This window comes from Quercus lobata, chromosome 10, assembly GCF_001633185.2.
Source record: "Quercus lobata isolate SW786 chromosome 10, ValleyOak3.0 Primary Assembly, whole genome shotgun sequence".
Lineage (NCBI taxonomy): Eukaryota > Viridiplantae > Streptophyta > Magnoliopsida > Fagales > Fagaceae > Quercus > Quercus lobata.
The window spans coordinates 31,656,426-31,682,213 of NC_044913.1; the positions used below are offsets into that span (position 1 = coordinate 31,656,426).

Here is a 25,788-nt window from a genome sequence, read left to right on the forward strand (position 1 = left end):
ATTCCTAGATTATGGCTTGCGTAGTACACTCTACAGTGGAATACTCTATGGTTTTAGCTTTCAAGAATCTGCCCTTTACTAATCTCACTAACAATTTCCACAGGTCATTTTATTTTTAAAGCATTTACTAAAACTTACATAAAAGCTTGAAACGCACCAATCTAAAACTTACATGACAATTTCAAACACCAATTTTGATATTCCTAGGAACCACAATGAATTGCACTGAAATAAACTTTTATGACAATATTAGTTATAGTCTTTGAGGTATGTATCATAATTTGTGTGAGGGTATGAAGGAGCATATAAAAAGTTAAAATAAAAGAAATATCTCTTAATGTTTTTGTAGATTAAACCCAATTTATCACCACTTTTAACCCCATTCCTCCCATTCCTCCCATTCTCTTTCAGGTATTACAGAAAGTATTAGAAAACCTTAGCCCACAATATTCTCATAAACTAAACATAATTTCACAAATGATGATTTAAAAATGAAATACATAGGAAATCTTTATATTGCCTAATTGTGCTAAGTGCTAACAGATCCTAGATTGTACAATGACTTAAAACAATATATGAAAGCGATCACAATATAATGCACACGCAATGAACATGATAAATCAATTCTAACATTTATGCAATCACCCAACAGGAAAAACTCAGATTTGTGTAAAATCAAGTCTTGATAGTCACAAATTTACAATCAATATTATGGCATCCAAATAAAACCCATGATGATAAAACTTCAATTGTTCATTACATACTAAAAACATATTAAAAAAAATCAAAACAACATTATAGCGATAGAAGTCCTAACTGCTAACTTGAAGTAAAAGAATAGTACTGTTTCCATCAATTCTGTTTTCTCTCATTTACATTGGTAAAATAGAGAATTTGAGTACTTGAATTAGTAGACAACTTCCACAGTAAAATAAAATCATTTAAATATAAATCCTGAGCTATTTAATATAATATATAAAGCCATAGTCGGTTCGTTTAGCAAGTACAACTTTCTACCATGAGTAATAAAAAGTTTAGCATAGTGCATTCTCATCATTCCTTCTAATAATTAATTATGCTTTTCCAAAAATGAAGGAAAGCCAATCAAAGAAAAGACTCCCCACATTTTTTTTCATTCCAAGAACTTACAAGTGGTTCTTAAGGAGGGAAATTCTTCTAATTCTAGGCTTGAAAGATTTGCTTCAGATGTTTCTAGTGCCTACCTTTGGATTTGCTTGAAACAAAGATGGGTTGGCAACACTAACTCTACTTTCAACACTTCTATCTCCTTCTTCTTCATGGAAACTGGATATCACTGAAAACAGTGGCTTTTGTGAGAAATATACAATTTTAAGAAAACTGCAACACAATCCAAATTAATTAAGAAAACCACAGCACATTCCAAATTAATCAAGAGAATACAACACTTTGTACAGAAGCCTCGACACAGAGTCCATTACGGAAACAGAAAACCAATAATTAAAGATGTATAACACAACCAAAAAATAAATAAACTAAAATTTTAAAAGAAAGCTTACTTGATTCAAAAGACATCTTTAAGATTTTTGTTTTGAACACTTTAGGGTGAATCTTTTTTAGTAATTTTTGTAATCTATACAAATATAAGACGATGTTTTAAATAATTTTTAATGCATTTAAGGCCGATTGACAACCATAATCAAACACATCCAAGGCAATTCATCAAATGACAAAACACCAGACTCTTACTTTTTAATTAGCACACGTTGTTGCATATAATAGTATAAAGATAAATTTTAGTCGAGAGCCAAGCTAGTTAGTGCAATTAAATCTTCAAATTGCTTCCAAAACAAATCATGAACTCATGAAGATTATTCTATGAAAAAAAAAAATGCAAATTAGAAAATTTCAAAACTGTGGTGCTTCCTGGCTTCTCTTCAAACTTGTTTTTACCAAAAAATCTTTAGTTGGGCTTCAGCATTCTCTGTTAAAAATCCACTTCGTTCTTCAAAAATTTCTTCTAATGCAATATGCTCCCATCAAACCAAAGTATTTTAGAGATTTTAAAAATTAAAAACAGAACTTTACAGGTAACTATTTTGGCAATCTGACTGTGTGTGAAGACTGATTTTTCTTTCTCTACTTTAAAATCTCAAATCTCTAAGTGATTATTCTAAAAGCCCCAAAATTTTCCTATTTGATACTAAAACAGTTTTTAACAGCAACTACAGTTCTACCTTTCAACAAAAACTGCCATAGAATGGTTGCAGACAAAAAAAAAAAAAGTAAGAAGAAAGAAAAGAAAAACCAAATAGAATTCGGAGAATAAAAGGAAAGAAAGAAGAGCACAATAGCAATAACAAAAAAAGGAATATACAAATCTTAAAACTAAGAATTAGAACGGATCTTTTTTTTTTCCTTAGAACTTTAATATCTCTCTCATTCCGATGTGCCCCTTATGAACTGTTTCTCTTTGTGATTGTGGTTCCGATGGTCTAAGTCTGGCGATGGAACGGATGGTAGAGGAAAAACTGATGGTTATGGCTAGCCTTACATATTGGCGCCCTATGAACTCTGTCTCTCATATCTCTGTATCTCAAGCCTTTCGAGTTTTGATTGCATTTTAAGTTTTTAACTCAAATAACTAAATCTAAAGCAATCCAACCAAAAAATTCAAACCTAAATCATATTCAATCCCCAGATTTGAAAAAGAAAAGTAAAAAAACCAAAACAAAAACAAAAACTTTACTGATTATGGGTATACAGCAAAAAAACCTAAAATAAATATCAATGCAACATTCAATCCTATACTTATTTAATCCCAACGATTTGGTTAAGATTAGAAACAAAAGTACCCAAACTAAAACCAACATTTTTTTAGTGATTTACGTAATCTAAAAAAAAAAATCCCGTTTCTTTACAGTGAAAAACCCAAAGAAAAAAAAAAAATTAAAACCTAGTGTAATCCAAATACCTTAATAAATTCAATCCAATCAATCTCATACCAAGATCTAAGAAAGAAATGAAACAAAACCTTACCGATGGTAGTTCCGACGATCCGATGGTAATGTGTTAATCGCACTTAGTTTTCTCTTCCTCAATCTCTACTCTTGTTCTTGTGCGCCTTATGGACTGTCTCTCTCTATCTCCGTATCTCTCAATCTGATGGTAACGGTGATGATGGCTTTCTGTAGGTGTGCATTTGAGTGAATGAAGCCACCGCCTGATATTTTAAACCATGTCTCTCTGTTTCTCATATTCACTCTGTTTCCCGGGCTCTCTCTGTCTTTCAATTTAATCATGTTCTGTTTTAGATCGTGTGAAAACACAGTAAACGTACGAATTAATTTGAGGCCCTCAAATGGTGTAACTATCGGGCATTTGGCCTTTAAAAGTGTATACGTGGCAGCATTTTAAGGGGCTTTTTTCCTAACGTGGCAGCACCTCCTTAAAAGCTTCTGCAATTATATATAGTATTAGATTAGATTATTCAAGCTATCCGAAGTGTTTATCTCTACAACAAGTGGTATCAAAGTCCATGGTGGTGTAGAGCAAAGGTAGCAAGGTATTGAGGCTCCTTTTGCAATTGAAACGATATCAGAACATTATATGTGTAATCTATTGGTAATTTTTATTGTTTTTTTTTTATGAGATATTACAATCTTGTTTAAACTTTTTTAAGTTCCTTAAAAGAATTTTCGATTTTTTTAATTTTTTTTTAAAGAGAGGTCAATTCATATATTTTTAGAAAGAAATTGGAAATACCACTATTAGTCAAAATTAATCAGTCAGAATACTAGTTGATGGGATAGCGAAAAATTAGTCATCTCCAATTCGTCCAAAGGTCTCGTCTAGGACCCAGAGAGCAAGCGGGATCAGAAATCATCCATGGATGAGAAGGATGTCCATGGACGAGAATATCGTTCATGGACAATGAAATCGTCCATGATCGACAATGACATCGTCCATGGACAATGATGAGACGTCCAAGAACGACCAAACCATCCACGAAATGGATAGATGAACGTGCAACACTGGGAAAATTCTCAATATCTTGGAATGGTTACCAAACCTATGATTATTTCCATAAATTCCTCAAATACTTAACTTCCATTAGCAGTTGTAACTTCTGTAGCCGTTAAGGAAGTTATGACTGGACTCATTGATTTTCACAAATCTTGGGGAAGTTACTAAATTAATAACCGCTCTAAGGTTCTCTATATAAGGACCAGTCTGAATCAAACCAAGGTAGGTACATTCTGAAATTTTACTCCTACAAAGTTGGAACTCCATTTTTGTGAGAAACTAACTTAGCCATCGGAGGGTGTTTGGCCGGTCAACTTTGGTCCTATTTTTATTATGTGTTCATCCTTGTAGGCCTTCCACAGCCACTAATAGCCCTCCGAAGCTGGAGCATTCAACCTACTGATTCTGTGCAACATTAATTGGTGCCATCCTTAGGAAATAGTCTGATTGCTTTACAATTTGTCTTTCTACGACAGAAGGTTGAATGGTTCGAACTAGATTGAGGGCTACTAGCCTGGGCCATCAGGAGAGTAGGGATGCTTCAAGCAATCCCCATCGCAATCATCAATCAGCCCCAGTGATGCCACAATCCTCTGTTCAACACATGCAGTCTATGGCAACCGCCATGGCGGAGTTAACTTATCAGAATTAAGAATTGACCGTGGAGATTAATTTGAAGAAGCAACGCTATGAGGCGTACATTGAAGGTCAAGCCCAAAATCAGGAAGATAGGGAAAACGCTAAACCTGAAAGCCAATCACGGGGTAACACGTCTAGAAGGGTGCCACAATTGGAGAAGGAAATGGACCAGGTGAGAAAGGTTATGGCGGAGATGAGGGAGAACATGAGAAGGGCAAATCTAGTGGAGGATCTAGTCCATCGAACAGATTCCCCTTTCACGGCTTCCATCAACGGTCACCCCTTGCCTTCGAAGTTCAAGATGCCTTCATTGATTCGTACGATGGAGCACGTGACCCATTTGATCATATAGCCGCTTTCAAGACTACCATGCACCTTCAAGGAGTCCCGGATGAGATTATGTGTAGAGCCTTCCCTACCACTCTCAAAGGACCGGCGTAAGTGTGGTTCAGCAAAAATACCCTTGAACACAGTGAGTTCTTTTGAAGAATTGAGTAAGTTATTTATCAATAATTTCATCAGAGAGCAAAGGCACAAACGTTCCTCGTCTAGTCTATTAACCATAGAACAAGGAGAGAATGAAAGCCTACGCTCCTTTATCACTCGTTTTAATAAGGAAGCCCTAACTGTGGACAAGGCGAATGACAAGCTACTCTTGGCGGCCTTCCATAATGGGTTAATTTTGATTTATTCATCCACAAGCTATATGAGAAGGAGCCTCAATCCATGGCTGAACTCGTTCATTCGGCCCAAAAATTTATGAATGCAAAGGACGCAATCATAGCCAAGAAGAGGAAAAGAGCTGAGAGACTGGAAGCACACCCCGCATGCCACTCAGAACAAGGTCCTTATCCAAAGAAGGGACGAACGAAAGATAAGAAGGAACGAGATAATAGGAAGACGGGTTCGTCCTTAGGAAGAAGTCAGAACTACATGCCCTTAAACGCTCCACTCGATCAGGTGCTTATATAAATCAAAGATAACCTTCTTTGAAGTGGCCGAAGAAGATGAAAGGAGATCCCAATAAGCGCAATAAGAATAAATATTGTTGCTTCCATAAAGATCATGGGCATGACATGGACGAGTATTATGACTTGAAGCAACAGATCGAGAATCTCATTAGACAAGGAAAGTTGAGGCACTTCGTTGGAAGGGATCATAAAGATGAGAAATTGAAGAGAAAGATGGAAGAATCATCATGGCCCTCACTAGGAGAGATAAGGGTTATCATTAGAGGAACTTCAGCAGAACAGTCTTCAAAGTCAAAGAAGACGTATCTCAAAGTGGTTCAGAACGTCAAACTGTTTGGACGATCACCAAGGACGAGGGGTATAGACGAGCCAGCTATTTCTTTCACAGACAAGGAAGCCAAAAGAATCCATCACCCACATGACGATGCAATTGTCATTACTTTACTTATCACAGATTACACAACTAGGAGAGTGTTAATGGATAATGGAAGTTCAGTAGATATATTGTATTACCCCGCTTTTTAGCAGATGAGGCTGGGACGAGATAAACTTCATCCAGTGTGTTCACCATTGATAGGATTTGGGGGAATGAAGGTGCAGCTAGTAGCCACCATTACATTACCTGTAGTGGTGGGATCATACCCGCAGCAGATAACCAAGGAAGTGAATTTCCTTGTGGTGGATTGTTCGTCCTTATACAATGCCATCATTGGAAGGCCAACCCTAAACAGTTGGAAGGCAGTAACATTTACCTACCATCTTTCAGTCAAATTCCATACAGAGTATGGGATAGGACAAGCGCAAGAAGACTAGCTAGCAGTGAAAGAATGCTATTTGCCTTGTTGGCCATTGACGAGCAGGTTCAGATGATGAACATCGAAGAAAGAAGAGTTGTTGCAGAACCTACTGAAGTATTGGAAGATGTTCTATTACAAGAGAATGATCCAGAAAATTTCACCAGGATTGGAATAAGTATGAAGGAGAAGACAAGAGAAGACCTCATCCAATTTCTGAGGAAGAGTATCGATGTTTTTGCATGGAGTCATGACTACATGCCAGGAATTGATCCAAGTGTAATTACTCATTGATTGAATGTGTACCCCTCTTCTAAGCCAGTTCGTCAGAAGAAGAGGGTATTCACTCCTGAACGAGACAAGGCTATCAAGGAAGAGGTTCAAAAGCTAACCACAGCATAGTTTATCTGGGAAGTCTATTACCCGGATTGGTTAGAAAATGTGGTGATGGTGAAGAAGGCAAATGGCAAGTGGAGGATGTGCGTAAACTTCACTAACTTAAACAAGGCTTGCCCAAAGAATAGTTATCCATTGCCACGCATTGATCAATTGGTAGATTCCACTGCCAGTGATCAGTTGCTAAGCTTCATGGACACCTTCTCAAGGTATAATCAGATAAAGATGGACGAAGTTGACCAAGAAAAAACCTCCTTCATTACCAGCCAGGGTCTGTTTTGCTATAAAGTAATGCCCTTCGGTTTGAATAACGTAGGGGCAACTTATCAAAGGATGGTAAATCACATGTTCCGCCCATAGATAAGATTGAATGTAGAGGTGTACGTAAACAACATGCTTGTGAAGAGTTTGGACGAGGGAAGCCATTTGGACGACCTTTAGGAAACCTTTGAAACACTTAGGCAATATAAGATGAAGCTGAACCCAAGTAAGTGTGCATTCGGAGTGTCGTCAGGAAAATTTTTAGGGTTCATGGTTTCGCATGGAGGAATTGAAGCAAACCCAGATAAGATCCAAGCCATATTGAACATGGAACCCCCTAAAAACATCAATGAGGTCCAATCCCTCATCGGACGAGTTGCAGCTTTGAACAGGTTTGTTTCAAAAGCCATAGACAAGTGTCTACCATTCTTCAGAGTCCTCAAAAAGGCATTCGAATGGACAGACGAATGTCAAAAGGCCTTCCAAGATCTCAAAGACTACCTTACCATGGCTCCACTGTTAAGTTTTTCCGTGTTAGGAGAGGAACTGTATCTCTACTTAGCAGTTTCCCCACATGCCGTGAGTTCAGCATTGATCAGGGAGGAAAAAAAGGTGCAGAAGCCTATGTATTACGTAAGCCGAGCACTTAGAGGAGCAAAAGGAAGGTACCCACTGATGGAGAAATTACCTTTTGCGCTGATTACAGCATCTAGGAAGCTAAGACATTACTTCCAAGCTCATGTCATCAATATCATGACAGACCATCCACTCAAGAAGGCAATGAACAAGCTAGAAGTTGCAGGACGACTGATTCAATGGGTGGTTGAGCTCAGTGAATTTGATATTCGGTACCACCCAAGAAATGCAATAAAAGCCCAAGCCCTGGCAGACTTCATTGTAAAATTCACTCCAAGTCATGAGGACTTAAGTGAAAAGGAAGACAATAAAAAGTAGGTCGTCCATGTGAATGGATCATCTACACTACATGCAGGAGCAATAGGAGTTGTTTTGCAATCGCCGGAAGGAGATAAATTGAAGCACAAAGTTCACTTACAGTACCAAACAACAAACAATGAAGTGGAGTACGAGGCCCTTCTTAAAAGGTTGAAGTTGGCTAAGTCTGTGGAAGCAAATTCAATACTCGCCTTGGGAGATTCTCAACTAGTCATAGGTCAAGTCAATGGGACGTGTGAAGCCAAGGAAAATAGAATGAAGAAATATTTAAACAAGGTGTTACGCCTTATGAAAAAATTTAAGGAAGTTGATTTCGTTCAAATCCCGAGGGAAGAGAATGTGGAAGGAGACATTCTGGCAAAGGAAGCCTCAACAAATGAAGTGATGGATGAGTTTGATGAAGTTCAATACATGCCAAGCATAGATCTCGCAGAAATGTTTCAAATAGAAGATTAGGAGAATTGGATGACCCCGATAGTATCATCCCTAAAGGACGAAAGGCTTCCGGAAGGGAAGGACGAAGCCAGAAAGCTCAAAGTTAGATCAGCCAGGTATATCCTTATGGATGAAGTCTTATACAAAAGAGGTTTTTCCCAGCCTTACCTAAGGTGTTTAGCTCCAGACGAGGCAAATTATGTACTAAGGGAAATTCATGAAGGAGCATGTGGCAACCACTCAGGAGCCAGAACAATCGTCCACAAGGTCATCCGTGTAGGATACTATTGGCCAACCATCCAAGTTGATGCTAAGGCATATGTTAAGGTATGTGATCAATGCCAATGTTTCAGTAATGTTCCTAGACAGCCGTCAGAATATCTTACCCCAATGATGACCCCTTATCCTTTAACACAATGGGGTTTGGATATTTTAGGTCCCTTTCCAACTGGAACTAGACAAATGAAGTTCTTGGTGGTAGGAATTGATTATTTCACTAAGTGGGTGGAAGCTAAACCCTTAGCAAAAATTACACAGCAAAATGTCAAAAGCTTCGTTTGGAAAAGCATTATATGCAGGTTTGGAGTACCTAGGGTACTAGTGTCTGATAATGGATGACAATTCGATAACATACCTTTCAGGGAATTTTGCGAACAACTTGGAATCAAGAACCATTACTCTTCACCCTCCCACCACAAGCCAACGAACAAGTAGAAGTAGCAAACCGATCCTTGTTGAAAATCATCAAGACTCGGCTTAAAGGGGCAAAGGGAGTATGGCCAAATGAGTTACTAGGTGTTTTGTGGGCTTACAGAACAATAGTGAGGACCTCCATAAGGGAAACTCCTTTCAAACTAGCTTATGGGAGCGAAGCAATCATACCTGCAGAAGTGCACATGGCCAGCCATAGGGTGATGAAGTATGAAGAAAACAAGGAACAGCTTCGTCTTAGCCTCGATCTTATAGATGAGGTAAGGATGGACACGGAGCAGAGAATAGCAAGGTACAAAAATCTTATGGCAAAGCAGTATGATGCCATGGTAAAACCCAAGCGTTTCAACATTGGGGATCTCGTCCTAAAAAGGGTTTCTTTGGCCACCAAAAACCCAGCCCACAGGAAGCTAGGACCAAATTAGGAAGGTCCTCACAGGGTTATCAACTGTAAGAGGCAAGGATCCTACTACTTGGAAGCCCTGGACAAATGGAAGCTGGAACACCCTTGGAATGTCGAGCACCTAAGAAGATATTATCAATAAGGTGATCATGGATAAGCATTGTCACGGACGAGCTCCTCAGACGTTTGAAGTACTGTGTTGCCTAGTGTTATTTTCTCGTATTTGCTTATTACTACTATTATGTGTTTTATACGTATAAGTATTTTGTGCTGCTCATGGACGAATTGGTGTTGTATAAGTATTTTTAATTCCCTAAAGGCACTAGCTTTCAAGCATGTTCCATGCCTGTGGATGAATGTTTGCATAGTTTGGGTTTCAAGTATATATATATGGTGTATTTTCAAGTATATACATAATTGTATGGGAATCCTTCATTTTTTGTAATTTCATTCAGAGTGGATGAATGTTTGCATAGTTTGGATTTCCAAATATATATATGGTGTATTTTCAAGTATATACATAATTGTATGGGAATCCTTCATTTTTTGTAATTTCATTCAGAGTGATCCATAAGAAGCAAACAATCAAGGACGAGTAAAATCCTTGGATGCAAGGATGTACCGTCCATAAGCTTTCCTTAAAGAAAGGATAAAGCAACAAAAATAAACCTAAGGTATGTCCGTCTAAAACTTAAGACGAGATGAAACCTAAGGAATGATCGTCTAAACCATGGATGAATAAAGATTGTGTAAAAACACAAGCCCATAGATGAACCTAACCAGCCTAACAATCCAATGCAAGCACTAGCATTTGCTAGAAACGATTTAGCTAAGGACGAGTAAATGATCGTCCCAAATTTGGATAACGGATAAAGCCAGCGAAAAGGCACGTCATTCATGAACGGTCTATACTTAAATAGCGAACATGAAGGATTCATTTTACTCTATTTTGGTGATGTAAGAAGAAATTCACCCATACACTCAAGATGAGGTAAAATGATTTCCTAAGTGGACGAACCACACAACCATAGAAATGATATGGACAATGTAAATAAGGTTCATACATAAAGCTTTAAACATATTCAAACATAATGAAAGGTGAAAATAGAAAACATTCGTTCATTCATAGAATTTAAAGAAGGGTGGACGACCAACGTCCAAAAAACCCTTAAAAGTTATGTAAAGATAATATAACTGATTGTATATAAGGCTCGTCCATAAACTTAGATGAGATAATTGTACTTGGATAAACTTGAAAAAAAAAAAAAAAAAAAAAAAAGCCTAAAACAATGGGCACTTCCAATAAAGATAAAATAAATTTTCTAAGGAAACATTGACCCCAAACTTGGGATTGTCCTGGGTTACTTCGTTATTAGCATCATCCATTATGTTGACATCTTCAGAACTTGTCTACAACAAGGAGCTTTTAGTAGCAAGGGGAAGCTTGAAAGAATCAAAGTCCAAATCAGGAAATGTTTCCTTGGCATCAGCACGAAAGTCCTCACAGCCAGCTGCATAGTGACTGTCTAGATGATTCTTGTACTCATCAGACTTCTTGAAGGCTGCTATGGCTTCCTCACGTGCTTTCTCTAAGGATTCTTCTTGTCCCTCGAGATAAACGATGCGAGTATCTTTTTCGATGTTATCAACCTTAAGCTCTTCCACCTCATTTTTCAGCTTCGTCTCACTTCCTTGCAAACGATTGAAATCTTCAGTCAACCTAAGCACCTCCCCCTTTTTTAGAAAAATTTCATTGTTCAGCTCCTTAGCTTTATCCTTAGCGGTCTTAGCCTCTAAAGCGAGCTCCTTAGCCTGGCAGGTCGCTGTGTAAAATTTTGACATAGCCTGTGTATGGACGAAGGGAAGTTAGACATTTTATTTGAAAATTTGAATGAAAACACACAAGGACGAATGAAACTCATACCTTAAAAAGGTCATGGATACCAGAGCATTCGAACCCCTTCACAGACATATTGTAACACTCATTGACTTCATTATCAGTGATTATTCCTTTGAAAGTCCTCCATGCATAGCTCTCATCCAACACCAGGTTGGAAGGACGATCCGACGGCTCTGACAGATAAAGATTGCAAGGAGTCTTGGCTGGAGGGGGAGTAGGATTAGTCTGGATGGGATGAATTGTTTGGACGGGCTCCACATCGACTGGAGGTTTATCCAGTTCTACCATCAGGGGTGCAAACTTGGGAATCTTGGGAAGAGAAGCCTTGCCAGCCTTGCCAGGTTTTTGCTTTTTAGGACTTCCACGACTTGGAAGGTCGTCCAGATCCACAGTACTGGATATAGACTTAGACTTTCTCTTTCCTGTCTGGATGAAAGTTTTCTGGACGACTGGTGGTGCAATGGCATCCTCGTCCCCGCTAGTTATGGTTTTTTCCCTATTCTCCCTCATCGTAGTCATTCCTGAGACGAAGAAAGTCAAGTTAAAAAAAATAAAATAAAAAGATGAGAAAAGGAAGAAATAAAAAATAAAAAATAAAAATAAATAAATAAAAAGAGGAGAAAAGGAAGAAATAAAATAAAAAAAGAAGAATGGACGATACTTACTTCGACGAGTTGTTTCCTCGTGGCCGAGATTCTCAACAGTAGGTACTGGGCTAAGCCTCCACGCAACTAGATGACTGAGAGTTACTAAATCATGAAAAGTTCTCCTAGGGAAGGCACGAACTTGGTCAATTCAATCCAAGTAAAGTCTGTCTAAGTGTGAACGAACAATAGCTGCATAAAAAAAAAAATAAAAAAATAAAAAAAAAGGGTTAGACGACTGAAAGTTGGAAAATATGTAAAGAGAAACAAAATAAAATGGAAAGCAAACATACCCTCAGGACGAAGGTGACCTAGAAGGCTGGTAAAAGGTGGGAAGGGGGCATTACCCACATCAGTTGGGTCCTCAACCCAATTTCCAAAAATAATAAAAAATTCATTTTTCCAGAGCCTTTTAGACGAGCTACAGCCCTTTATTAAACTATAGTAAGAGCCCCTGGACGAGAACTAGTAAAAACCAGCAGACTTCTTTATCTCCAAGGGCTTATAACAGTAAAGGAACTCGTCCACTCTAATTGGACAGTTCCCTTCCAGTGCCTCACGCCACAGCACTTGCATGGCAACTATCGTCGTCCAATCATTAGGGTTGAGCTGGTTAGGTCCAATACCCAACCTATGGAAGAGGTCTCTGCAAAAGGAATTTAGAGGAAACCTAAGGCCAGCTAAAAGATAGGAAGTGTATACCCCTAAACCAGAAGAAGGAGAACAACACCATTCTCAGACCTTGGGTAGACGAGGGTTAAGCTCCCTAGGAATCTAGTATCTATCTACAAGAGTTTTTAACTTGGCAGCATCTAAGGTGGACGCTACCTCTAGGGCACAACTATAAATGACGTTTTCTTCATCCTCTTCCTCATCTTGAGGAGGGCTAGGTGGCTGTCTGGATGAGCTAGCCCCAGATCCAGAAGCCATCCTATGTTGTAGTTCCTGAAATTCCTCGAATGGGAATACCAAGAACCCCAGACGAATAATGCCCGTCTGAAGAATCACTACAGGCTGTGCTACCTTCGCTACTTTCACAACTACCCTCACTCCAGAAAAAGCATCCTGGTACTCGTCTATCTCCCTCTCTAAACTACTAGACGAAGACATGGATGAAATGAAGAAAGATTAAGACGAAAACCTAAAAAGGAAGAGGAAGTACCTGATAGAACTAGGAGGAGAGCTAGACGAGGCTCTTGGACGAGATGACAGAAAGGAAATTGAGAGAAAAATGAGGGGCAAGAAAGGGAATGCACCTATTTATAGGCCCTAGAAATAGGGTCAGCTAAGCGATGTGCACTATTCAAAAAGTGACACATGGCGGTTCCTTTGGGAAGCGAGATCGACACAACAGGTCAAATAACAGTTTCGAGACACGTGGCACAAAAAAAATTAAAACTTGTTTAAAATCATATAAATACGCATTAAATCACAACAATATCCTATACGACCCCTTGGACAAGGGGGCAACTGATGGGATAGCGAAAATTAGTCATCTCCAATTCGTCGAAAGGTCTCGTCCAAGACCCAGAGAGCAAGCGGGATCAGAAATCACCCATGGATGAGAAGGATGTCCATGGACGATGATGAGACGTCCAAGAACGACCAAACCATCTATGAAATGGATAGACAAACGTGCAACACTGGGAAAATTCTCAATATCTTGGAACGGTTACTAAACCCATTATTATTGCCATAAATTCCTCAAATACTTAACTTCCATTAGCAGTTGTAACTTCTGTAGCCGTTAAGGAAGTTATGACTGGACTCATTAATTTCCACGAATCTTGGGGAAGTTACTAAGTTAATAACCGCTCCAAGGCTCTCTATATAAGGACCAGTCTAAATTAAACCAAGGTAGGTACATTCTGAAATTTTACTCCTACATAGTTGGAACTCCATTTTTGTGAGAAACTAACTTAGCCATCGGAGGGTATTTGGCCGGTCAACTCCGGTCCCTTTTTTATTGTGTGTTCATCCTTGTAGGCCTTCCATAGCTACTAGTAGTCCTCCGAAGCCGAAGCATTCAGCCTACTGATTCTGTGCAAGCTGAATGCTCCAGCTTTGGAAGGCTACTAGTGGCTGTGGAAGGCCTACTGATTCTGTGCAACATCACTAGTAAAAAACAAACGCGTAGTCATATTAAAATTCCTATAAAGCCTGTAAAAAAAAAAAAAATCTGTCAGTTGTCCGTGACCATCAATTTATTTTTTTAGCTCAAGATCCAACTTACAACTCTGAACGTCAACCCTGTTTGAAGTTTGAGCCTCCAATATATATACTATTTGCTATATACAATTTGCAACTTGTTTGGAAAAAATCACATTCGTACGTAAAGTCGAAACAGAGTGGAGTCCATGCTTTTGTTGGTTTAGTTTGATTACTAAAATAAACCGTCTATGCTATGAGGTTTGCAATTTTTTGCTTGTTCTATAGTACAACAAAACAGAGTACTTTCCAAATGCCAGATTTGGGTCAGTGGACATACAAAGTTCACAAAAGTGAGGAGGAAGAACTATGAAGTGTGAGTGTAGCCTATAACATAAGCTTCCAGTCCAAACCCTCTAACTTGTTACGGTGTTACCCACTCTCTTTTTTTATTGGGTATAAGTTACCAACTTCTTCTTTTATTTATTTATTTATTTATTTTTATTTTTAGAAAAATGCAAGTTTACTTTGTTAACTTAAATCATTTTCGAATACAATTTTCAAATAAGATGGGAGCTCTTCTACCTAAACATCCAAACCTAAAGATGAAAAATAACTCTTCTATCAAGGCATGAGCTAAATAGTTGTCCACCCTCTTAACATATTTACAATTAAACTATTGTAAAGATCTTGACAAGATTTTTGTCTCTTCTATAAAATGTCCCTACAAAGCAAAGGACGTTTTGTTGTCTCACAAGACCGAGATGACCAACAGTGTTCAATTTCAAGCTTGTGAATGCTAAAATCCTTGGCAAACTGGACCGCTGCAACAAAAGCTTCAATGGCTTCAACGGTTACCTACTCTTTCTAACTCTAACTCTTGATAATTGTACAAATGGTCTTACATTAAAATTTCCAAATGGCGGTGTGGCACATAAAATTTTCAATCACTTGCAACTTGATAAAGCATAAGGAATAAGAAAGACCAAAATGCAAAGCATTGCTAAAATTTTAGAAGAAAAAAATAACGCCTCATAAGTTTTAAGTAAGGCACCATACTTTACCTCCTAGGAAACAACCAATTAGTTGTAAGAGTATCATCAACTGTGCTAAAAAAAATTATTTTCACTCAACAAAAAATTACTTTATCTATTTTAACACATCATTCTACAATACACTTTACATCACATCTCTTACTTTACCACACCGCCTATTAAAATAGCTTTAAAAAATTCCTACCTTTTATTTATAAAAAAAAATAATAGTAAAAAAAAAAACACAAACACAACCGCCACCTCTCCTACAAGCAGCAACCAGCCAACTGCCACAAAAAGCCACCCAAACTTTATTGGAACCTACCCAAAACCGGAGCAACCCAATCCAAAATTGTCCCACCCACCCGCTAACCCCACCATCGGAACCACCCATCAACCCACAACAAAAAAAAATAATAATAATAACCCACCACAAGAAGGAGATCTAGACAGAATGGCGAGATCAACAATGTGGTGAGAGTGAGATAGGCAGAGAGTTAGAGAGAAGCATACCGGTGGGGCCGACTAGAGCATATATTGGTAATGACATAAGGCCCCCAAATAAAGAATGTCCCATTTTTTTAACTAATTCTATGCAATGACGCCTCTAAGAATTTTTTCTCAGGTGGTCATTAAGAGCATTCATATTAGTCCGTATAAAATGGCATAGGGACCAAATTTTGCACAACCAACCACAAAAATATCCACATCAACTTATGTATTATTTTGCAAAATGCATTTGTAGTTATAGTGACCGTGCAAATATATATGGTTACTATTTATATGCAAAATTGTTTTCTAATTCTTTCTATATTCATATACAGAGAGAGAAATTATTTGGGAGGGTAGTAAAAAATTAATAAATAAATGATCCTTTAATAAAATGTAGTGTCAAATAGATAATTTGATGTAGATTTTATTTTTATTTTTATTTTTATTTTTTGGAAAGGGGTTATGTAAAATAGAGAATTTATTTTTTTATGCAAAAATAGATAAGAATTTTTGAAGAATTTTTGCACTAGGAATTTTTGTTGTTACTCAACTTATTGATTTTTGTAACTATGTTTACCCATAATTGTCTTTGTAACTGCATTTTAGGGTGTTCACTTTTATTTATGGTAGACAAAAAAAAATTATTATATAATTTTTTTCCTAAGGTCAAAGTGTTCATTTGAACACCCTAACCATAACATGGAGCCCCCTTGATTCTATAGTATAATATATTTATGTGTTCGTTTTAATTAAGGCCTCTTTAGGCCTATACTCAAGAAAACATTAATAATAATAACGCCTATTTGTTAGCCAATAAAATGCATTGTGTATTAAAAAGACCCTTATGATACTCACAAAACACAGAAAATAAAGGTGAAGAGACAAAATTAAATTTAAAAAGGCCCCACTAACAAACACACCTAGTCAGAACCTTTTTATTTTACTAACACTAGACTACTACTGTAGGGATAAGGGCCCAAAGTCGTATGTATTGGGCCTTGGGCTTTGGCTGAGGACGTTGATTGGTCCGAGAGTGAACAAACAATAGTGAGGGTGTTAAGTCCAAAGTCTCATAAGCAACATACAAGTGGAAAGGTTAGGAAAGGTGGTCCAAGGAGGAGTGCCTCCTCAAACAAATGAAGCACCGATCAAACATATATTCTATCACTCAAAAATGACCTTTCAAGAAATTCCACTGAGAGGGACGTGCATTATAAACGTACTGGAAGAAGGGGAGCTAGGAAAGGTCTAAGGAAAAGTTGTTGCCACCGCATTGAATGCCCTACAGCTAACTTTCTGGATGCATTTATGTGAAGAAGACCCCTGAACAATGCTGTCTTGGCTACCACAACTCACAGAAGGCTAGAAAAGGTGTCTGATGGGAAAAGCACGCAAGTAGTGGCTTAAATGATCAACAAGTGTAGGATCAAGATGGTCCAGAAGGAACTATATAATGTAAGAGATTCTCCTTGGATAAGGGATCAAAAAAATCACAAAAGAAACACTGTCGCAATCAAGAATGAACTCTGCAACCAAACTTGTAAGGAATATATAAGAACCGATCTCCTCAAACTATGCCAAGGACGATTTTCTCTAATTTAATTCAATTCGTTTCTCTGTCCTTGTCTACTGAGCTCACTTTATTCGTGATCCAATTCATTTTAACCCAGTTTTCCAACCCACTCTCTACAAATTCATTGCTTTGAGCTTTTTGAGCCTAAGTCCATCCATCGTTTGGGCCAGGGACTCAAATCTGGTCCTTACAACTACCATTATGGCATTATCACTTGTTTTGTTAACTTTTTATTATTATTTTAATTTCCAATAGTTTATTTAATTTGGATTGTTTATGAATATTTTTATTAGTTATTCTTTTAGAATAATTTACTTTATATTAGTACTAATTTATTAAGTTATGTGATAAATACATGTTTACTTGTGCAAATTTAGAGTATAAATTGATCACATCATTTAGTAAAGTTGCAATCTTGTTTTGATATAGCAGGTTCTATTGTTCTATTTTTAAAATTTTATTTTAGTTAAATTTTAATTTTTTTTATTGTAAATCATGTTTTATTTATTTAGAAGTATTTCTCAATTATAAATATCTATTAAAAAATGGACATAAAAAACTTGAAAAATAAAGAGAAAACTTGAAAAATAAGTTGAACCACAAAAATGATCAATGGATAAATTTGTTACTAGTATTAAACAAAACACGACAGAAAATTAGGATGAAAATATAACAAATGAACAAAAAATCCATAAAGAATAATTAGAAGATAATGAAATTATACAACAAAAAGATAATAATGAAAATAAATTTTATTTAGTTAATATTTACATATAAGAAAATGCCCCACTTAAGGTTTTCGCCTTAGGACCTAAAAGTTGTTGAGCTGGCCCTACATACCGGGGAAAGAGAGAGAGACAAACATGTGTTAGAGGAGAGAGAAAAAGAGAATAAAAAAATAAGAAAAAAATTTACCATTTTTGCCGTATACCCTTGGTGCGATGGTTACTTTACAAGTATAAGTACTTGTGAGGTGTAGAGGGTAAGGGCCGGGGTTCAAGTCTCCAAGAGGGAGCTTTACGCACATATACACTTAGATTAGGCTAGAGTAGAATTCTATCTTGTACCAAAAAAAAAAAAAGAATTATACTGTTCATCCATGCTAAATTTTTTAGCGTTTTGAACATTTGAAGTGTGAAGTTTTTGGTGTTTGGTTTGCTATGCTAACCTAATGCTAGTGTTCTTAGTGGGTATTTAATATAAAGTATAGGTCTAATGGGTTTGTAGAAATATATAAAGCAAAACTCTTGGCTAAGGACTACACTCAACCGGATGGGCTTGACTACTTTCAAATCTTTTCACGTAAGCCAACAAGGATTGTTTTAGAAAATGATCAAAATTAATAATTTCTAATGCAATATTGATTTAATTGTGTATTTTTACTAGTAACTATATATTTATTTAATTTGGTGCTTTTTTTTAAGAATCTATATATATATAACAACAAACTTAGGTACAATTTTATTTGTTGTACTTTAGGTTTCTTAATTAAAATTAAACAAATTATTGCATGACCAATACAATACAAATTATGTTACTTTCCCTAAAACAATTAAATTTAATGTAATCAATTTTTTTTTAATTTAAATGAGAAACATAATGTAATGAACCTAAGAAACTATCTCAAATGTTTAAGTCATAGGCAAGATAACATGCTTTCTAAAGGGTTGGCATAAACCTCACCAAAGGTATCTGCCTGGATTTTGGTCTATCTTTATATAAAAATGTGTGTAATTATATATTTTTACATATATGTGTACATGTGTTAGAATTATTGTGTCAAAAAAAAAAAAATTTTTTTGGATGATTCAATAATTACAAGCAAGGGGGATTTCAACATCTAGAAGTAATAATTGAGCTAAAGACATTTAGCATGTGTTAAAGTATTTTAAAACATTTTATTGTGTAACAACAAAATCTATGTTGAAATGAAAAGGTTGCACCAAATTACCAATGACCTTTAGGTTAATTGGCTTGGTACTTTTGAGTGTTTCAAATCTCCACTATTGAAATCTTCATCTCTTATTTGAAATATATTCGCAAATATTATGAAATTACTCAGATCTATTTAGTATACAATTTAAGCATGGCACATGACCAGACCAATATATAGGCAGTTAAGTTTGGCTCATATCGTACTGAAGATCAACTAAATCTTCTCACTGTTTGTTGTTTGATAATGCATTTAAGACATCATTCTCTTCCTATAGTTATATGGACTTAAAACATAGTCCCTCAACAAGGTGTTCTTAAAAGATTTTATTATCGCTAAATACTAGTGTAAGTGAGTAACACAACAAAATTATCATGAAGTTATAGGGATCGGTTCAATATAACATTTAAGCATGGTGCAAGACCGCTATAGGTGGAGGTGAAGTTAGGGTCATAAAATCATACTGTTGATTAAATCTTCTAACTATTATTATTAATAATGCATTAGAGACATCCTTCTGTTGCTATAGTCAAATGAACTTTACGTATTTTCTTTTAGAGAAAATGATAAAAGTTAATATTTTAATATAGTATTAATAAAGTTGTATACTAATATATATAAATAAATAAATAAAATTTATTTTGAATTCTTAGAATTTGTTGAACATAAATCTCTTAAAAACAAATTAAGAATAATTTTGAGAGGTTAACCAATTATAATTATTTGTGTTTTTTCTTTTGTTGTTGAGGGAGATAAACTAGAAGCAAGCCAAATGGTTCAGAATTATTGCTGTAAACTAGTCACTAACCCGTGCGATGCACGGGAATAGAACTGAATAAGTTTCATGAAAAAAAACAAAACAAAACAAAACAAAAAAAAAAAAAAAAGTCATTATTTTTGAGTTTGAGTAATAAGCAAAAATGCATGAAAAGAAAAATGATATTGAATGAAAAAACATAGTTTTAGTTAGGCGGAAGAAAGTAATTTTGTTTTGTTTTTTTTTTCTTTTTTTTTTTTTTTTTGTGAGAAGGAATAAGAGAGAAAATGTTACATCTCTAGTTTAGTTTGTGTTGCATATATAGGTATATATAAGGTTTGTTGTAATATATATGCCATAAGATATCAATTGAAAGGTCATAGTCCTTCGAATTTGATATACCAAAAAGTGTTTATTGAAAGGTCATAACCTTTTATATTAGACATTCCAAAAGATGCCTATTGATCCAAAAAGTGCCTATTAAATGAAAATGTACATATTGACCGAAAATGTGCCTATTGAATGAAAAAGTTCCCATTGAAAAATAAAAACCTCAAATAAAAAAAAACAACTGTTCGGTATCCAAACACAAACAAACGAACAAAAAAATAAAGTCTCATATTGATAGACATTATAATGAATAAAAACTGCACTTGATGTGGCTCACTGCATAAGTAACAACATATTAATGCCTGTCCAAATCAAGCTTCAATGCTGTTTCTTCAGCTTGCTTAAACTGAAAAACATATCCATTTGCAATCAATTAGTCTTAGCGCATAAAAACTTGGTAGAAAGTCAATAAATAAGCCAGACAAAATAATTAAAAAAATCTTAACTACTCTGGAGTCTCAATCTTGTATCTCCCACCGCAGATCATATCAAATCCTCCCTGATAAAAAGAAAAGGCGAGCAAATTATTATATAAAAAAAAATAAATTAAAAAAAAAAAACTTGAAATAGAACTTATATTTAAAATGACATATATAAAGAAACAAATTGATGAGCAGAATATTGTAAAATACCTCAGGTGGTGTGGCACATAGGAGGTAAAAGCAATAGTATTTTCTTTTAGATTTGGTAATCTAGCAAAGAGGAGAACTTTCTAGCAGATTCCTTCTAATCTCTGCCCCACTATAACTACATAGTAATGTCACTATGACCTTTCCAAGAAAAAAAAAATGTCACTATGACATGAAAGAGACATTATAATGAGAAGTTCAAACAGATACACCTAAAACATATGCATAATTAAGAAATATATATGCAGTATGTATAATTGAAATGAAAGGAATAAAAGTGTAAAGATAGTCTTATTGAAAAGCAAACCATGGAAAACTAATAAAAACCTTGAGTTGTTGTTTCGAATTGTTTTGGCATTGTTAAAGGCCTCAAGAACTGGGTTGGACTGTGATATTAAAGGTCAATGTGGACATAAACCTTGATTTTTACTAAATTCTTCCAATAATATGCCAAGCATATACTCATAGGAAAATTTGAAATCCAACTATGTGTCCTTCTACTCCAGATTGCCCGCCTAAGTGTGCAAGATATCTCATGAGCATCTTTGTTGTCTCAATTTTACCAGCACCTCTATCTCCACTAATCAAAACTGAATTGTCTTTTCCTTCATTAATCATTGCCCTATTTTCTTAAACAACACATCAAATAAGAAACTACCACATAAGTAAACAAAAAAAACTGTCACATCCAAGAAGTGATATGAATTGCATGCATTTGAAATGTAATTAACTTGACTTAGATATTTAGGAAAGATGCATGCCACTAATAGTAGTATGAGGTCTAAGAATGGCTACATATAATTAGATGTAATTTTTTGTTTCACTTTACCGCAATTAATTTATAAAGCATGCCTATTTAGATGATCTCAATCAAATTTAAAGCTGTAGTTGTTTAGTTATATACATGTATTAATAAAGAAGGTACAGTCCAGAATTCATTCCCATTTAAGAAGATTATTAAATTTTCTAAAGTTGCAACTTGGGTTTTGATGATGGAAAGTTCTAGTGTACAGAGTACTAAATTGCCACTTATGTTGATGACATAGTATGCCAAAATGCACATTAGAAAAAATGCAATGACCAATGGCAACTAAAACCAACAGGTACAAACCATGGAGTGGATATAAACTAATGCAAGAGTAAGTAAGACATTTTGTCAAACACATGGTGTGCAAAAAATTTCAACATTAGAATGTACCATAAAACCGATAATGAACAACCCTAAGTGTGGGATGAGTACATCAAATAGTTCAAACAATCAAAGCCAAGTCAAAAATCCACACCTCATGTATCAATGTCTAAGATATAGCATTTTTTTGTTCTGAATAATGTGTAAGATATTAACGATTGTTATTATAAATAAAAGAAATTAATAGTTTTAAACAGAAATATACAGCTTATTTACACATTAAACAATTCCTGTAACACAACAAACAACAACAATATCACAACAAACAATAACAATAACATAACAAACAGACAAAACATACAAATTGAAGAGTATCAAATATACAAAACTACATAACTAATTAAATTATTACATGAACAGTGTAAAGCCAAAAACCCAACTCTTCCATGGCTTTTATATCATAAGAAAGCACATGATATCTGCCTTAATTGATATTAAACCTTCCAATTTGCAAAATAAAATATAGAACCCAGAATTCAAAATCATACTGTTGGTTTTTTGGGACAGTGAGAAACCAACCAGCAAGTGAAAAAATAAGATTAATAAGAAAGAAGCAAAACTAAGAAGAAGCCACACCCTATGTGTTCAACTGGGTTTGGTTTACTGCAAATGTATATTATGTAACAACAATCAAATGAAAATAGTGTTTGAAAAAATCAGAAAAGAGAAGAACGAACAATCTATGGAAGAGTATAAAAGAGAAGAAAAAGAATCTGTCCAATACCAGAACAATCTCATAGACAAAACATTTGACTCCATACTTCATCCGGTTGTATCAGATCAGCAATTGATGCAGCAATCTCTTCATCAGTATCAGAGGGGACTGGTCTGACAGTAGTGAAGGGCCTCCCATAGATCTTTCTCTCCTACTCTCTCTGCACAACACATTCATTAAAGAAAAAAGGAAATCAAAATTAAATTGCTGAAAACTATAACAGAACAAAAGGGCTCGATACAAAATTGGAACAGAAAATTAATAATTCTGTTGATTCAGTGATTATCCAAAACTGTAACCATTTAAAAAAAAAAATCGTAATTAATAATTTTGTTGATTCAATGAATATATTGAATTGATAAGGCTTATCATACATTAAATCGAGTAGACAAACATTTCGAGAGAAAACCAAAAGCCCAAAACAAAATTGAATCTACACAAATACCTAAACCTAAACCTAAACAAATCCATCAAAAATACCCAAAACTGAGTTGTACTTAATACCCAAGTATTAAAAAGTTTTTCTCTCTGTGTTTGCCTACGGTTCCAGCAGTCTAAGGCTGGTGTTGTAGTGAAAATTGATGGTCATAGTGGCCCTTCAATATTTCTTCCAAACTGTCTCTCAGTTTCTTTATTTGCACCTTTCAAATTGTCTCTCAATCTCTCTCTTTTCTGAATTCATTTGTGTGTTTTTAAACCATATACATTTATTAAGAAACCTTTAAACGGCTTTGAAATTTAAATAGTGTATTAGCATTCCCAGAACCGGTGTAGCCTTTCGCTTTTAAAATGTACATGTGTGTGATTGAAGAGCGTATAAAGAAAAAGAAACGGTGTAATATTTGTAACTACCGAATGAACCCTAAATCAAAATCAAGCCAATTGAAATACCAAAAGCCTAAATCATATTTAACTGGCAAGTAAAAAAAACAAAATTGGAAACTTTACCGGTAAAGCTTTTGGAGAAAGACTGGTCCAATCACAGTAAACATGTTCTTGACGTCGAACTGCAAGGCAGCGACTCCGAAAAGACGGTAGCAGGACGCAATACAATGGGAGGAAAGCTTTTTGTGAGAAGTCGGGCTGATTTTAAGGGACCTAATAAGTTCTTCATCGTTGTAGAGAGAAGGATTTGGTAAATTAGAGAAAAGAAAGAGAGGGGGAAACAGCTTCGGTGAGGGTAGCAAATTGATGACTGAAGGCAGTGACAGGGGAGGGTTGGGGAAAGCGGTGGAGACTATATTGGGGGTTAAAAGTTGAGAAAAGGCGAAGAAACTGTTTTTGAAAAAAGAGTCAAATAAGAGAGGCTTTTATAAAAAAATATATAAATAAATAAGAGAGGTTTTGGTGAGAAATTCATTACTACTCAGTGAATTGGTGCAACCAAATACCAAACAGTAGCAACTAAAACACATCTTTCTGTGTTTTAAAATATATAGACGTGGCACAAATTTATGTAACCATATGGCACAATAAAGAGTAGTCAACAAAAATCAAACATTTCGACTATTAGTTATTATATAAATATAGATTACCTTGTTAATTAAATGACATAGTCCCACATAGTATAGAAATAATACGGAGCAATGGTTAATATATGGTGGTGGGTCTTGTGACATCAACGTATTTATTTGGTAGTTTCCGGGTTAACCCATTCCGAATGCAAGTCCGGCCCGTCTGGAAAGCATCCCTAATCTGATATACTCTCCGTATTAAAATGATTATCTTATCCCTCCCAAAAACATACTCGCCTACAATAAACACCTGTAAAACACATATCATTAAGACACAAATCGAATCGTTAAGACTCGCCTCTGTTACATCTCTAAGACACAAATCGTTAAGACTCGCCTCGAACATTAAGATCGTTAAAACTCGCCTCGCACATTAGTTCACATCTCTAAGACCTCTACACACAAAAAGACACATTGACACACTAGTTAATCTGTCACATCTCTAAGACACAAATCGTTAAGACTCGCCTCGCACATTAAGATCGTTAAAACTCGCCTCGCACATTGGTTCACATCTCTAAGACAGATCGTACTCGCAGGTTAAAACTCGCCTCGCACATTAAGATCGTTAAAACTCGCTTCGCACATTAGTTCACATCTCTAAGACACCGAAGTGTCACATCTCTAAGACACAAATCGTTAAGACTCGCCTCTCACATTTCCCTCACAAAAACATACACTCCTTCTCCCTCAGAGACAGACTGAGCATGCCTGCCTCAGATAGATTGTAGTCCATACTCTCCCTAAGACACCAACTCCTCTACTTCTACATACTCTCCCTCAGAGAACAACCGCTTCCACACTTCCTTTACTCCGTGAGAATGAATATATATTACCTAAATATATCTTTTTAACGATTTTTTCTTTTGTTGGTTTCAGTATTTCATTCAATTAATTTTCTCTTGGTTACTGCAGGGAACGAGCTTAATTCAGACATAGTTCTTGGCCTGGTCATTCTCATCATCACACTCCTCGCACTTCCCAGGTTTTTAACTAACAACACTGCTATTTTAATACCAACTTCGAGCTTGCAATATAAATAAGTTGAAACAGAGTGTGCACTGCTTCATGCTCTGTTTTTATTGGTTTTTTTGAATTGCGTAGCTTGAATTGTCCATGAGGTTTGCATTTTCTTTTTTCATTTTGCAGAATCTATATTGTGTGGATCTATTGTGGTTTGTAATGTTCTGTGAATAAAGTGATTTTAGTCCAATACTTTTTGAGGGCTTAGGAAAATTTGAACTGTTTGTTTTTGCGATTGTTTTCGTGCATGTCACGCCCTGTTTTTCTTTTTTTCTCGA

The 25,788-nt window shown here is 35.7% G+C and overlaps 1 long non-coding RNA gene across 2 annotated transcripts; it reads right to left on the bottom strand.

The window, feature by feature from the left end:
• Window positions 1-20,681: 20,681 nt before the first annotated feature.
• LOC115965638 lies at window positions 20,682-24,221 on the bottom strand. 2 transcript variants are annotated; one of them, XR_004086120.1, is made up of 5 exons: window positions 23,922-24,221; window positions 22,983-23,133; window positions 21,073-21,210; window positions 20,887-20,939; window positions 20,682-20,786 (listed from the first exon to the last, which is right to left on the bottom strand). It is a non-coding gene; the product is annotated as an uncharacterized LOC115965638 (long non-coding RNA). The 2 variants fall into 2 exon arrangements; XR_004086121.1 differs by lacking the exon at window positions 21,073-21,210.
• Window positions 24,222-25,788: the final 1,567 nt, after the last annotated feature.